Source organism: Dipodomys ordii, unplaced genomic scaffold (assembly GCF_000151885.1).
Source record: "Dipodomys ordii isolate 6190 unplaced genomic scaffold, Dord_2.0 Scaffold43, whole genome shotgun sequence".
Taxonomy (NCBI): Eukaryota; Metazoa; Chordata; class Mammalia; order Rodentia; family Heteromyidae; genus Dipodomys; species Dipodomys ordii.
The window spans coordinates 11,389,258-11,405,367 of record NW_012267259.1 but is presented as its reverse complement, the minus strand read 5'-3'; the positions used below and the strand labels follow the sequence as shown (position 1 = coordinate 11,405,367).

The 16,110-nt window shown below is 35.3% G+C and overlaps 1 protein-coding gene across 1 annotated transcript in view; it reads right to left on the bottom strand.

Moving 5' to 3' along the window:
• The window catches only part of Phlpp1 (PH domain and leucine rich repeat protein phosphatase 1), a gene marked incomplete at its 5' end in the record, with an annotated part of 167,591 nt that overhangs the window by 94,502 nt on the left and 56,979 nt on the right, over positions 1-16,110 (bottom strand). The window lies entirely within an intron of this gene.

Here is a 16,110-nt window from a genome sequence, read left to right as displayed (position 1 = left end):
CTCTACCACTTGAGCCACAGCGCCACTTCCGGCTTTTTTCTTTTTGCTTATGTGGTGCTGCCTCATGCATGCAAGGCAAGCGCTCTACCACTGAGCCACCTTCCCAGCCCCTATTTCTATTATTTTTAAGTGGTGTGCAAAGGAGTTACCCTTCAACATGTCCAATGCATTTTGATCAATGTTACCCCTTTCATCATTGTCCTTCATTTAATTTGTTTTAGCCCAAGTTTTATTTCCATCTATATTCTTAAAATTTAATTTTACATCAAAACAGATGAATTCAAGATTTTTATGGATGGTTTAAAGTACTCTTCACTCTAAAAAAGAAAACACTATATATTAAGATAGGAAAAATAACATCACCACCAAATATTTAATGAAAGAGACTCAGTTTTAAGAATTCAAAGTCTTGTTACCCTGTCACATTGATTTAGATCTCTGAATAACTAGAGACGAGAAAAAGCAAACAGAGTACATCAGGACAGCCTTTCAATTCTCCATCTCCATACATGCACTAAAGAAAGCTCTACCACAAATTACCAAATAGACTGAACTTTGGTCAGGAGGGGTCTTTACAACTATGAGATTGGCTTTCTGTTCTACCAAATAATCTTGGAGCACAATGGTAACATCAGTCTATCCTAGGAAAACCCTGAACATCACAACCAGAAAATCTATCTTATCTTGCTCTGAGAGAATTTCAATGTATTTCTTGTCTGTTCCAGATTAGACACACCCTTAAGGACTTGGCTGTTTACCTCTGACTCTGAGGAATAATGGAGATGAATGAGGTAATATACACCTAAGCAATCACCCAGGTGCACCCTCCTTTGTGTTAAGACTACCTTATTCTATGACGTAAGGAGTTATTTTAGCTCTCAGTTGTCAAAATTCTCAGCTCAGAGGCATTCCAACTGTCCAGTGCTCTAATAAATGCTGACAATAGCAAAGAAACCAAATGCCTGCCAGTTCAAAAGTGGGCCAGTTGTAAATTTTACTTTAGAAATGTTATTCTAATTTCATGTTATTCTAATTTCCTGCTTGCTCATGGAATTTTTACATGATTCAGAAGAGACAGAAAAAGCAAGCATTTCTCAAGCTAAGACAGACATGACTACAACAGATTTTAAAACACACATACTTTTTCTTGTATTTCACACTTGGTCCATGGAAGATATGATCTATATTACTCTACTTTAAAAGCCAGACACTGTCCTACCAGGTAGTACAGCCAATATGCAGAAAATTGTACTCTGATGCTAGAGGATTACAACAGAGTTTCTGGGTCTTCATTATTTACTGAAAACTCCTCTCCAACACTGAAGTAATAATTCTTCTTTTATGCAACAGAAATTGTTGTTGGGAGATATGAAATGTGTACTATAAGCTTAGGCCTATGGTAAATTCCAGGAATATCAAGAAAATGGTCTTAAATTGAGTGCAGGTAGCTCATCTGGTTTGAAGCTAGCCTACACAGAAAAGTCTGTAGTCTCTTCTCTCTCCAAATAACCACACACACACACACACACACACACACACACACACACACACACACACACGTGTGTGTGCCAGAAATGGAACTCTGGCTCAAGTGGTAGAATGCCAGTCTGAGGCAAAAAAGCTAAGGAACAGTGAAGCCCCAGTGCCAGTGCAAACAAATAAATGGAGAGGGAAAGAAAACGTAGGGAAAGATTTCCATTTTGTTTTGCCCTCCCACCCCCGTTATCAGTTACTTTAACATTTTTGTGTAACACACAGCTACCTGAAAAATATCATGGAATCTATGGGAGGGGGACCATAAATATGCACAAACATCAAATTTGGCAGGTATATGTGGTGCTGCTTATTTGACTATTCTTAACAAAATTTTAAAATGATGGAGTTAATATCAAGAGTAGGTTACCATTTCCACAAATCATACTCCTAATACTGCTGATTTTAGTACAAAAAGCCATTATTTTATAAGTTAATTTAAAAAGTCTGCTGTACTTATTATTCCCAGTATTGTTCCTTCCTTTACATAGATTCTGTCTGCCTGATATTTGAATGATTTTTTTAAACATTTGTTATAGTGCAAGTCTCCCGTAATGATTAAGTTCATCTGCCTCTGAATATGTGAGAAAGCCTTTTCCTGTTTGAAACAGCATTTTACTGTGCATAGACTTCTAGATTAACAGTTCTTTCTTTCAGTATTCTTTCAGTATTCTGAGGATGATTTTCAGTGTCTTCTAGTGTGTACTGTTCTGTTACTGTGCAGAGCATGTTTCTCAACCACCTGGTTGAGAGTTTTCCTTACACTGCTCGTTTTAAGCAATTTGATGTTTGATACTTTGTGTGTCTCATAATTAAGGTTTGTGTTATTTCTGAGATTCACGGTCAAAGTGGAAAAACTGTCAGCAATTTACTGCTTCCAAGCCTTTTTCCGATCTCGCAAGGCCTCTTCTGTGACTCCAATTGTAAATGCATATATTAATCCATTTGAAGTTGGCTAACAACTCACTGATATTCTATTCTCCCTCTCCCTTTTCATTATTGGTTGTGTCAATTACAATACATTCAAATTTGCTTATCTTTTCTTCTCCAGTATTTAACCTACTCTTAAATCTAGTCAGTATACTTTTCATCTCTAAAAGTTCAATTTCAGTATATGCCTATATATATACATATATATAAACACACATATCAATATATGTGTCTATGTATCATTTATTTTGACTTAGTTTCTATTGAATTTTCTTCTTCTTATGCATATTTTATAACACTGGTAATTTCAGTTTAAATGCCATCATTATGACTCTGCTTGATGAGCACTAATATTTGTATTTCTATAAATATTAGTTTTTCTCTAGGACAGTTATTTAGAAATAGTTTGGTTCTTATAAGGCTTGTTTCTAAAATGTGTTAAGCTGGATGACAGAGGCCTTAAGTCTAAACTAATAATATTAGCAAGTAACATCATACTGAGTACTCTACCTCATACCTGTAAATTATAAGGTTTTTCTATTCCTGCTAGAAGGAACATGAACTATTCCTGGTCTATATAAGCTGCTTTTCAGTGTCTTTCCTTAAACCTTGCATACTTTCCTCTCATATGAGCACTGATTTGTATTCAGCTTAAGGCTAACTGGTAACCCCATGCTCCCAGAACTCCACCTCTCTGAGTAGCTCTTTGCTTTCCAGCACCCCACCCCTAAATAAAACCCGCCTGCTTCTCATCAATGGACTCCCTGCTCTTTGCCTAGATGACTACTGAAACAACACAGAAATAGGCACATGCTGGATGTCAATTAAATGCCTCTGCTAAATATTCCCTAGAGTCGGTCTATCTTTAAAACTATGTTTACAAATTCTTCTAAATTCTTCCTTTAAGAGGTGGAGCCTCCTTCCATTCCCTCTATATATGGACTACACTTAGTAGTCACTTCTAACAAACAGAATGTGGCAGAACCAACAGTGGCAGTCTGTGACTCCTGAAAGGAGGTCATAAAAGGCATTAGAGCTTCCTCATGGCTCACTCTCTCTAGGATCATTCCCTCTGGGGAGGCCAGCTGCTACGCAGTGAGGACACTCACACAACCCTATGAATAGATCAAGGAAGGGAGCAATATAAACTGCTGCCAATGGCCAGCAATGTACCCCAACTGTCGTATGAGTGAACCATATTAGAAACAGATCTTGAAGGCACTGTTGAATGCAGAGAACTATCTATCTAGGACATCCTGATATAAACCTCATGACAGATCCTGAGCCAGAACACTCAACTAAGCCATTCCTGAATTCCTAACTCAGAGAAACCACAATACAGTAAATATTTGATGTCCTGAGCCACTAAGTTTTTGGATATTAGCTAAAATATAATGATATTAATATGATGGCTTCACTTAGTTATATTCACTAATCACAGTGGCACTTGATTACAATTTTAATTTTTCTAAAATAATTCGCTAAACTGCTTCTAGTAGTATGAAGAATAAACCAGGAGTGAGGGTCCACAACAATCAGAAACAGTCAAAAACAAGAGTAAGAATGGCGCTCTGAGCTAATACAACACCCCCAAATGATGAGAGTAAAGAACTCAGATTAATGCAGCATCAAATACTAAAAGAGTTTGGCCAGTTCAAGAAGTTGATGGAAGAATTTGCCATGTTTTTGGAACTGAAAATGGTCTGGAATAAGTGAAAACACTCAATACTCAACCCATCTGCTCTATCTTTGGAGCTTAGACTGATAAACTCTAAAGCATGTTTCTTATTGCATATAAACCTCTAAATCCTTTTTGACTACTTACAGTGGTAGAATGAATTAAATTACTTGCCTAGGGTCATTTCAAGAGCCAGCAGAAGATTGAAATGACTCTGTAAGAGGTCTAGAGACCTGAGCATTAAACTGTATCTGGGAATTTTGTCTCAGAGTGAAGAGGCTAAAACATCTCAACGAGAACTGCTGACAGGAGCTCTGAAACAGATTTAAGACTAGTTGCTCTTTAGCTAATGGAAATGACAAGCAGCTCCTAAATACATTGGGAAAGGATTAATTTATGCACCATATCAAAATGTCTAAAGTCAACTACGCAGTAAATGTTACTCGCTTTCTGACAGTTACTTAATTTGATTATGTTTATTTATATCTCCTAAATTTTTATAGACTCTTCTACCTGACAAATGTCAAGACTTGAACTTTTTCTCTAATCATAAAATTTTTCAATGCTAGATTATAATTACCTTTATAGTATTCATCAAACAATACCTAAAATAGTAAGATCCCCTCATTCCCATCAAAGATTTTGCAAATATAATCAAAGAGGGGTATATCCACCATACTAAGCTGCCATATAAACTATATCATAGGAACTTTTAAAAGAGCCAAGATCAAAATAATGAAGATTATTACTGTGACTGTACTTTGGTATAATATACACCAGAAGATAATAAATACTCACATTCATACTCCTGTTCCTCTTAAAACATAGTGGAGGGGGGAAAAAAACCTGCTTTCCGATTTTCATTGCCAAGGAGAATTCAGCCAAAATGAATTCGGAGATTATAGAAACCAATGCACACACAGTCACATAATGTTGCAATATAATTCCAAGTTAAGTTTTACAGTGGTTCTCTCTGGGAGAAAGAGCTATAGTTTATTTTCTATTTTATAATACAAATAATGTTAAAATTGTCTTAAATAAAAATGAAGATTCCAAGGGGAATATAATTTCCCAAAAACTTTATTTCTACTCCTCTACTGCATTAGATAATATTTCATTAAGTACTATTTTCCCTACAAAGTTGAAAGTAACAAGAAGAATAGAACAAAAGGTCTAAAACTGACCACCTTCTACATTCCTATAACTTATGTATAGGAAGCCTCAGGAACTCTATTTTTAAGCCTTTTCAGAACCACATACAAAAGTCCACAGTTCACACTTAAATATTCTCCAATTAATAAGAATTAAAAAAAAGCCCCATCATCGAGGTTTTTTTTAAGTTACACTATTGTAATAAGGGGAGCTTTGGTCACTTTTTAAAATTTGCATATGTGTATCATGCTAATGATAATATACATTTATATATATATATATATATTATGGCCTTCAAATTATATCACATATGCTTTTCTAAGTTGTCAGCCTCTGTATCTTAAACACTTAAAAATGTTTAAAATTTATTAATCATCTGTTTCTATTTGACATTGTTTCTGATTTTTCATTTTATGAATTAACTAGGTCAAGAGAACATAATTTTTTTATAGTTCCAGATTCTTCTTTCATGTAAGCAGTTCTTTCTAGCCACTAGCTATAGGTCAAAATGAACAAAGATAATAATGGTTCCAGTTCTGAATATTTTCCCTCACAGGAATGACCTCTTTCCAGACATTAAAAGAGCATATGGGAAGAGACCCCAGCATACTTAGTTACCTTATAATTAAAATGAACTCAACTTTACTACCACAATGGGTAAATGGGTAAGTTTCACATTGTTGATGCCAGTAGCTTCATTTGAGTAAGACAGCAAGTGAAGTTACCACTCTTTAAACAGTTTGAAAGAGCCAAGAAAGAAAAAGGAAAGAAAGAAAGAAAGAAAGAAAGAAAGAAAGAAAGAAAGAAAGAAAGAAAGAAAGAAAGAAAGAAAGAAAAAGGAAGGAAGAAAGAAAGAAAAGAAAGGAAGGGAGGAAGGAAAGGAGAGAAAGAAAGAAAGAAAGAAAGAAAGAAAGAAAGAAAGGAAAGAAAGGAAGAAAGGAAGGAAGAAAGAAAGAAAAGAAAGGAAGGGAGGAAGGAAAGGAGAGAGAGAGAGAGAGAAAGAAAGAAAGAAAGAGATAAGAAAGAAGAAGGAAAGGGGGGAAAATAAAAACCATAATTTTTCTAATGAAGGCTTTCATAGTTGTATTTAAATACTTTTCTAATTTTTCTCAGCACCCTATATTGAATTCTCTGGTCACTACCCCTGCCCCCAAAAGACCACTTTTTACCACTTTGAAAAAATGGATGAGAAAGAGGTTAGCCATTGTTCACGGCTATAAAGAACAGGAACACACTTACCTATGAATTTAAAAATATTTGCAGCTGGGCATGGGTGGCTCACATTTGTAATCCTAGCAACCCAGGAGGCTAAGATCTGAGGATCAGGTTTTAAAGCCTATTTGTCCGTGACACTCATTTCCAATTAACCAACAAAAAGCCAGAAGTATCACCGTGGGTCAAGTGGTAGAGCATTAGACTTGAGCAAAAGAGTTCAGAGATAGCATGCAGGCTCTGAGTTCAAGTCCCAAGTTGCGCACCAAAAAAAATAAAATTTACTGAAAACAGAAGGGATTAGGGATTCTTTGCTAGTTCATTTTTCAGACCACAAATAAAGCAACCAAAAAAAAAAAACTAAAACCTTTGGAGGAACATGAATTTTCAGGTATTGTAAAACCTCATATTTGAAAATTTGAAAATAATCTTTTTTCCACTGTCATTTAGAAAAGCAGTATTATATTGTAATAATATTTGAAGTCATATCTTTTACTCCTGAATTATCAGAAAGAATTTTTTTGGATGACAAATTATACAGTGTTTATTTTCAACTACAAGTGTGTGAGGAATGATTTAGGACATGCAACTGGAAACTGAAATTTTACTTCCAAAATAAAAGCTTCATGAGGCAAAATATATTTAAATGATTTCATATAACACCCCAAATTCCAAAGATTCTATTTTGGTAGAGACTGGCTAGATATTTATCAGTCTCATTTTATATTCCCTGGATATACACAATAATTACATTTTGTCACCTCTCCTGAGAAAGGCCACACATGTGGTAGGGGCTAACAAAATGTGGGCAGCAGCATATAGACCGCTTCTAGATCTGCCTAGACATTGACCCCTTGTGTTCATGCACCCTTCCCTCATCCACCAGAAGAATGAAGTCCAACCAGAAGATTCTAAGAGGCTCTAGAGGATGAGTTCACCACAAGGAGGGTCCTGAGTCCACTGGGATAAAGCTGCCTTCCTAGAGATATCAGCATGGACTAGTCATGAGAACAGAAGAAACTTGTATTGTTAAGCCACTGGATTTGCAGTTACAAGATTTCTAGAGAAGCTAAAATTTCCCGAGCATATATTCAAGTTAAAATTTCATCCTCACTGAAATAAACTGCTGTCATATACTAAAAGCAAACTTCTACAGTCAGCATAATAGGCATTTTCCCTCACAGCTGTTGCTCTACAACTTATATCACACTTCCACTTCCAGCTTTTTGCTGGTTAACGAGATAAAGATTCTCAGACTTTCCTCCTTACTCTGGCTTCAAACTGTGATCCTGAGACCTCAGCCTCCTGCATAGCTAGATTACAGGTGTGAGCCACCAGTGCCCAGCAACAAATAGTTTTCTGTATCCCAAGTTGGGAAAATGACTGCTTTTCATCTACTCAGTACTTGTCTATCAGCCTCCACTTATCAGCATCTTTACTTTTACTTAAGCCTTTCAGCTCCAGCCTTTCAGCTGGAGAGGAAAATTTCTCCAATCCTAACATAAGGACAAACATTGTTCATCTCTGAAAGTGAATGTGTGCTAGGCCAACTCAGTGTTCTCTTAACTCAGATCTGTCTCCGCTGTACTGAACTCACCCACCTTCTCATCCTACCCAGCATAAGTAGGATGCAACAGTGAAGCAACTATTTCTAAATACTCAGAACAGTTCACAAGTATAAATGTCTTAATCTTACTGTGGTTTAAAAGATATGAGAATACAAAGATATTATCTTCTTTATTTATGCTTCTGTCCCAGAAGTCATAAATCGTAGAACAAATGCTCAACATATAAATATAAAATTTAATTAAAATTTTAGAGCATTCCTTTTAATTAAAATTTTAGAGTGTTCCTCTAATTTTATCAATATAACAAAAGAAGACATGACAGTGGATAAACTCCAAGTTGTAATTATGTAATAAATGTGAAAAATTCTTTTGTTTTCTATAATAAAGGAGAAAACTGATACAGTTTGAATTTAAAATGTCTCAAAAAGCTCATGTGCTGAATGAAGCATTGGATCTTGATACAAAATTCATAGACAAAGCCCTTTGGGAAGTAATTGGATCATGAGGGCTCTAATTTCATTAATGAAGGAATCATATTGCTAGACTTATACTAAATGGGGTATGGGAGGTGGTATAAACTTCAAGAGATGAGGCCTAGTTGGAGGAAGTAGGTAACTGGTGACATGGCCTTGAATGAGTTATTTTGTCTTTGAATAGTACTGCCTTTCTCTCTGTCTTTGCTATGAGAGTAAGCTCTGTTCCACCATGGATTCCCACCATAATATTCAGACTCATCACAACCCTAGATACCAAGTTACCATGGACTGAAACCTCTGAAACCATGGGGCAAAATAAAATTTTCTTCATTAAGCTGAGTGTTTTAGGTATTTTGTCTCAGCAGTATCTTGTGATCACATAATGCAATATTCTCTGAAGATTATTAGCTTGAGAAAATAAAGCCCAATCAATAGATTCACCACATACAAAATCAGAAGATTTTGTTGTGATAGAAGATAGAGAAGTGAACTTTGTTTAAAAGGAGTTGAAGCAAAAAGCTGACAAGTATTCAGTAGGTAACATATGGATTTAAACTAATTTCTGATGAATTACACATTCATGTCAAGGTTCTTATATTTTTGTTTCCTCAAACAATTATGAGTAAACCCTCAAACAATTGTGACTCTTATAGACAACACTTTAACTGATATAATCCCAAATAAATTTAAATGGAAAACAAAATGGTGTTTAAGGGGTTGAGGAATATCTCAATCTAAGATCTGAGGACAAAGTTCTGTTCTGTCACACAGAAAATTATGAATTTCAAAACAAGTATCAAGCTAACCTTCAAAGACATTATTTCAACATTGCAAACATTTTGTTATCCCAAAGACATCCTCATTTTCTTCATTTTCATCTTCATTTTGTAAAAATGTTTTGTAAAAATTTTGCCTTGAAAGTATGATTTATCTTTCAGAAGAAATCAATCTCCTTAAAAATCTTAGGAATAAAAAATTAAAAATAAACCCCCCCAAAACAAGTAAGTATAAGACCTATTATCCATTCCATTGCCATAACCATTTCTATGTCTTCCACTTTTGAAGAAAAGTACAATAAGCAGAATAAAACACATAAAAGTAAATATTAGAAGAAAGTAACACTGAAGGTTTCCTTTCCTTCCAATCTACAAATAAATTCTTCCTGAAATCACAACAATAAATCAGCTTAAAAAGACAAAATAGAAGCCAAGCATTCCTAATAAATTAATCTAAATTTTATCTATCAATTCTGATTTTCCACATACCACAAACATATCCAATAATGACGTCAGAGAGCATATGTTTTGTGTTCAACATAAAGATAAAGACACCAGGGCTGGGAAGGTAGCTCAGTGGTAGAGCGCTTGCCTTGCATGCATGAGGCCCTGAGTTCGATTCTTCAGCACCACATAAGCGGAAGAAAAAAAGAAAAAAGATAAAGACACCATATAAAATACAAGTCAGTTTTTATTTTGATTTTTTTTCTCTATAGACAAAGAGAAGTCCATGGAAGGCAGAAAACCCAATTGATATGCAATCTAGAGTATTATAAACAGAAACAGAGCCATTATTTCTACTGAGAGTTTTAAAGTCATTTAAAAGGAGGCAATTACATAATTACGTTTTGAAGTGCCCATAGTCTATGTCTTACTGTCTCTCTCCCTATACAATTTTATTTAGCAGTATGATGTCCTAGAGCCACAAATACAGTAACCAAGACGTTTACAACAGTTTTAATGATCAAAAGTATTCCTTTTGGAAGAGCATTAATTCCCATGTACTCAGGCTTCACGTTGTTCCCTTCCGTGGAATCAAACCTGCCCCTTTTGCCCAATGTCCCCATGTCCCCATCCCACTCTGCTCTCCAGGAGACATGGGATCCCCTCTCCTTTGCTCATTGAGTTCCTTCATGATCAGTGGCTCAGACTTAGCCTTGAGGTTCTGGTAAACTTGCTGTTCCCCTTCTGTCTGTTCACACAGCGATTCCCCATTGATGACCTAACTTTTTCTTTTTTCTGGGTTTCTCTTCTAAGATAGAAGAGAGGGTAGACCACACACCTGCCCCTGCTCATTCACATCATCTCCTGGATGCTCGCATACACACACTGGCCAATGACGAAAGTTAAGCAAGAGAATGAGAAGGAAACTGAAGAGAAAACAAAGAGAAGTAAAAGAGGAGGAGGAGGGGGAGAGGGGAAATAAAGTAGTAGTGCTGAACATAAACAAAGCAACACAAAGCCAATCATATTCCTGGACACTAGTAACCATTCTAGTAACCATTGTTTGTATATACTAATGTGATTGACATAATAGTAAATGTAAAGGATACATAAGAAAAACAATAAATAGGTGAGAATTCTTTAACTGAATTTCCTATAAAGATTCTATCAAACCAGAAGGCTTCTGTAAAAATTATATAAAACAAATAGAGTTAAAATAATGTCAAGTATCACCAAAGCATTCAATAAAGTGAGGATTTTATTAGATAAGGTTAGGCAATAGCTACAAAAACGGCAAAAAGGGGTACAGGTGTGGCTCAAGTCACAGAGGGCCAGCCAGTAAAGTCCCAAAACCTCCCTTACCAGTTGTAGCTGCTTGTGAGAAAATAAAAGAACACTGACATAAACCAAATGACATACATTACAAAGGTTAGTTTTAGGCTCCTTTACTGATCTATTTCATAAAATATCCTATTTACCACTTCTTTTTTTTTTTCTCCTCATAGACGATTAAGGATTTTTCAATTCTTCCCATAAAATCTCCCTCAGCATTTGTGAACTTCATTCAGCAGAGAATATTCAAGACCAGGGGAAGGATATAACATTCAAATAAATCAACTTTGTTCTAACTTTAATAATTGGACGAAAACACTTTGGTTTGGGAAGAATATTGACCTAAACTCTACAAATGCTTGACCAATATTTGCTAATTCTCTGAATTCTGTGGGAGTTTTTTTTTTAATATTAACATGCCTTTAATATCAAGTAGGAACATAAGAAGATCAAGGAACATTTGACCTTCTGGCTCTTATCAGAGATGACTTGATCAATGAATCATTTAAACAGTGACCACCCAGTTAGTTTAGCCACAAAGTTCAAAAAACTGACTGAAGCAATCTCTAAAGAACAAATGAACAATAACAAAAAAAAAAAAACATGAGGAAAAGATTCATCTTTGTATACAATTTTTGCTGGGGTTTTCAAAGTAAGCCTATAAATTTTCATAATAACACAAACTCTTCAACAACGTAACTCTAAAATATTTCTGAAGGCTCTTCAAAGGATCTTTTAAACAAAAGTAGGGAGCAAGTCCTGAGGAGACTTCTGTGAGTCAAAATTAAACTATTTTATTTAATTTTGTTACATAAAGCATATCTGTGTCAAACTGAGGAATAACAAGAAATAAAGGCTGATGTATTTTGCTCACTTCCAAGTAATAATCCAAGAAGGATGCACACACACTCAAAAAGAATGAGTGGAATCATGGAGACCTGGGTTCAAAGCCTGAGCAAATTGTTAAGTCTCTTTCCAAATAGGTTGGGGTGGGGGGAATCACCAATTTCTGTAAATTAGTGATTCTGGACCCAGTAAATCAAGATCACACGAGAACTTTTTAAGAAATGGACATTTGTCAGACTTACTCTAAATAACTGGGACTAACAAGTTTCTAATAAGAAACTCTGTGAATGGAACCAAGCTAATTTATGTTTTAACAAATACTTTAGGTTAATTCTGGTGCATTCTCAAGTTTACAAAATAATGTTGTAGCTGGACACTAGTAGCTCACACCTACTACTAATCCCTGCTACTCAGGAGGCTGAGATTCAGAGGACAGCAGTTCAAATCCAGGAGATGGAGGGAGGAGGAGGAGAGAGGATAAGAGGAAAGAACTGGAAGGAAGGAATAAAACCAGGTCTACAGGGTCTCTAAATTAGAAAAGGGTGTAAGTTATTTTTTAATACTACTTGAAATTCTACGTCTTTCCTTTTGAAAACATGTACTGAAACTAGTACATAACAGGAAGTAACTAGATATAAGTTGTCCTACTTGACTTTCTAGTGGTCAGGCTAACACCTCTCAGTGAATTAGTGATAATTCCAATCATCTTTTCAGGTTTTATGAATTATATTTTACTGTGCATAATCAAGCTCCATTTCACGTAACACTTATATTGAGGCTCTTTATAATTCCATCCTACCAAGAAGCTTTATCATTTTAACGTAAAGAAGGCTAAGATACTAAATGATATCATGTGTTTTATAACCAGGGACTTAAATTAATTTGACATACAATCTGAAAAAATAATGAAAAAACAAGAGATGGCAATCTTTATAGTTAGTTAGCTACATGGCTTATTCTCCCTTTTCTTTGCACAAATACCGACAAAATCTTTGTTCAAATACCAACAGAGCCTGCCCTGAGCACTGACCACATACTCTATAATACTATAACCTGATCTCCACTTTCCCTTGCATGTCCTTCCCTGCCCTACTTTCTCTTTCTTCACAACATCTATTGCTTTACATATTACAATTTACCTAAGTCTTGTTTATTATCTTTTCCTTCAAATATGTAATTCATGAGGACACTAAGCTCTGCTTTATTCATGGATGTATACTGAGTACCTATAACAGTGCTTTGGACAAAGAATACCTGGCACACAGTGGCTTCAAAAAAAAGTTGTGAAAATATTTAAGATATAGGTAATGTTTTAAATGTTTTATTATAATAAAAAAGCTTTAGTTACAAAAGAATAATCTATTTTTATCCAAACAGGCTGAAATCTATATATGAGCTTCTAAAAAATGCCAAGTGCTGGTAGCTCACACCTGTAATCCTAGCTACCCAGAAGGCTGAGATCTGAACATCACAGTTCGAACCTAGCCCAGGCAAGAAAGTCTGTGAGACTCTTATTTCTTAAAAACTACTCTGAAAAGGCCAGAAGTGGTGCTATAGAGTTCATATGGTAGAGTGCTAACCTTGAATAAATAAAGCTCAGTGACAGTACCCAGCCCCTGAGTTCAAGCCCCAGGATTAGCACACGCCCGCAAATTCTTAACTTTTTTTTTCCTTTCCTGTGTGAGGCTTTAAGTGAAACAGTTAAGATCAAAGTTAATTATTGGTCAAAAAGATCAGATATCTTTATCTTACGTGGTCAACACTCATAAATAGTCTAACTAAATATAGAATTCTAAGAAATAGCAATTTAGACTTGGATTACAAAAGGAACCCCTAAATAGGATTTCTTCCAAAGCCAATTAACAATCCAGATGACAATATGCAATCCATAAACAAAACACTAATCAAGTTTTCTGAAACAACTGCAAATTCATAACAAGTTCCTTTCTTTCTTCCAGCAGATGGCTGACAAAAGCAGTGTTTTGTTGATATTTTTAACAAGTTTTCCACAATGAATAATCACACTCAAATGCTTTCTCTTGTCTTTTGTGTATGGAGTCTCTGGCACATTTTATCTAAAGGCACCAACCTGCCTGGGTTCAAGAAAAAGAGCACTTTTTCTGTTCTCACAGCCTTCAACTCTACTATTTCAAAGTTCAAACACTTCCATCTATAGAAGTTTAGAAAAGTCCACAAACTAGCCAAATGGAAGAGAGAAAAAAAAAAAAAAAGACCTGGGACCTTGGCAGGGAAAGAAATGAAGGTTAAAGCTATGTTTGCAGTATTTCTTCCTGTCTTCTACTAGGTTCAAAGTCTTTCTCTAATCTAACAATTCACTATGGAAGCAATGTAGCAGAACAGTTTAAAACATGGCTTCCAAAGACAAAAAACTCAGATCTTACTCCCACCGGTCACCCTTCTTAGTTGGTTTCTTGTCTATATAGGGGTATAAGCAATAGCATAGCCCTCCTTAGTTTGTGAAGACTAAACAAGCAAACGTGGTCTTTAAAGCACAGTGAATGATATTTGGTATATACCTTAAGTCTGAGAGCTCCTGAATATTGTCTCTAAGTTCTAGAAGCATGAAATTCACTAATAAATTATAGATTTGTCAAGGAATTAAGATTAAAATCTGCTATATAAACTGTAGGCTCACATACAAAAGTAGTAAGAGACTGCTTCCCATATTAGCCTTTCAAAAGTTAGAATGAGCTGGGTGCGGATGGCTCACACCTGTAATCATAGCTACTCAGAAGGCTGAGATCTGAGGATCATGGTTCAAAATCAGCCCAGGCAGGGAAGTCTGTTATCTCCAAATATCTATAAATCTCCCTTCCACCCCATCCCCCAAAAGCCAAAAGTGGAGCTGTGGCTTAAATGGTGGAACACTCGTCTTGAGCAAAAGATTATGAACAGTGCCCAGGCCCTGAGTTCAAACTCCAGAACTGGAAAAATAAATAGATAAACAAACAAACATATACACACATACATACATATAAACACCTACTTGGGAGTAGGGAACTCTTGTGTTTGAATCCTGGCTCTACCTCTCCCTAACAGTATGAATTTGGGCAAAATAACAGCTTATTCGTCTATAAAGCAAATTAAAAAGAAAAAAACTAACATCTAAATCACAAATCTGTAGTATGTGGCAGAATCCCTGATACACAAGTAAGCATTCAATAACTGTCAAGTGTTATAATGGTCACGGTTATTATGGAAGAGGTGAACAGCAGGCTATAGATTGATTGTTTGGACAGAGACCACTCTGTGTCAGGAATGGCCATAGCTAAACAATCAGTTCTATCACCAGGTTCTATCCAGGTTCTATCACCAGGAGAGGTTCCCAATTAAAATGAGATGATTTAAACAGCACATAATCTGATATGAGGGTGAATCATAGCACAGACCCAGCTTTGAAGATTATTAATCAAAACCAGAATGATTTTTCAGAATTGACTTTTCATGAAACACCCAGGTAACTTGCTGCCAGTAGGCCCTTATACTGTGTTTCTAATGGAACTGTGTTCTTACCATGATTCAATATCATAAATTTTATTCTTATTTACCAAGCAATTTATTTATGCATCACTTATAAATATAGGGAAATGTTCCTTTTTTTCTTTTTTGCAGAAAGGCATAAAATATACATTCCTGAGCAGGATACTGTCATAAGTTGCAACAATACATATTCAGTAATTTTTAAAAAAAAGACCACTTCATGGTCTTCATGACTAATCTGGCATGAATGAATTGAATGAGTGAATTTGATATCTTACATATAGATAGCATATGTTATATTTATATATAATGTATATATTATATACTTTTATATAATATATATTATATACTTTTATATAATATATACCTTTACATAATATATAGTGCATTATGTTATATAAGTATATATTTTATTATATATTTTGTATATACATATAAATCTTCACATTTTATATATAACTTTAGCCTCTCCCAGTGTTTTAACATAGTGATAGCCTGTACCATTCCTATCATCTCTGATCTAAAAAAACCAGAAATAAGGAAAACAGGAAGTGGCCTTGTGGCTCAAGTGGTAGATCGCTCACCTTGAACTAAAGAGCTCAAGGACAGATTCCAGAGTTCAAGCCCCACGATTGATGGGAAGGGGAGGGGAGGGGAGGGGA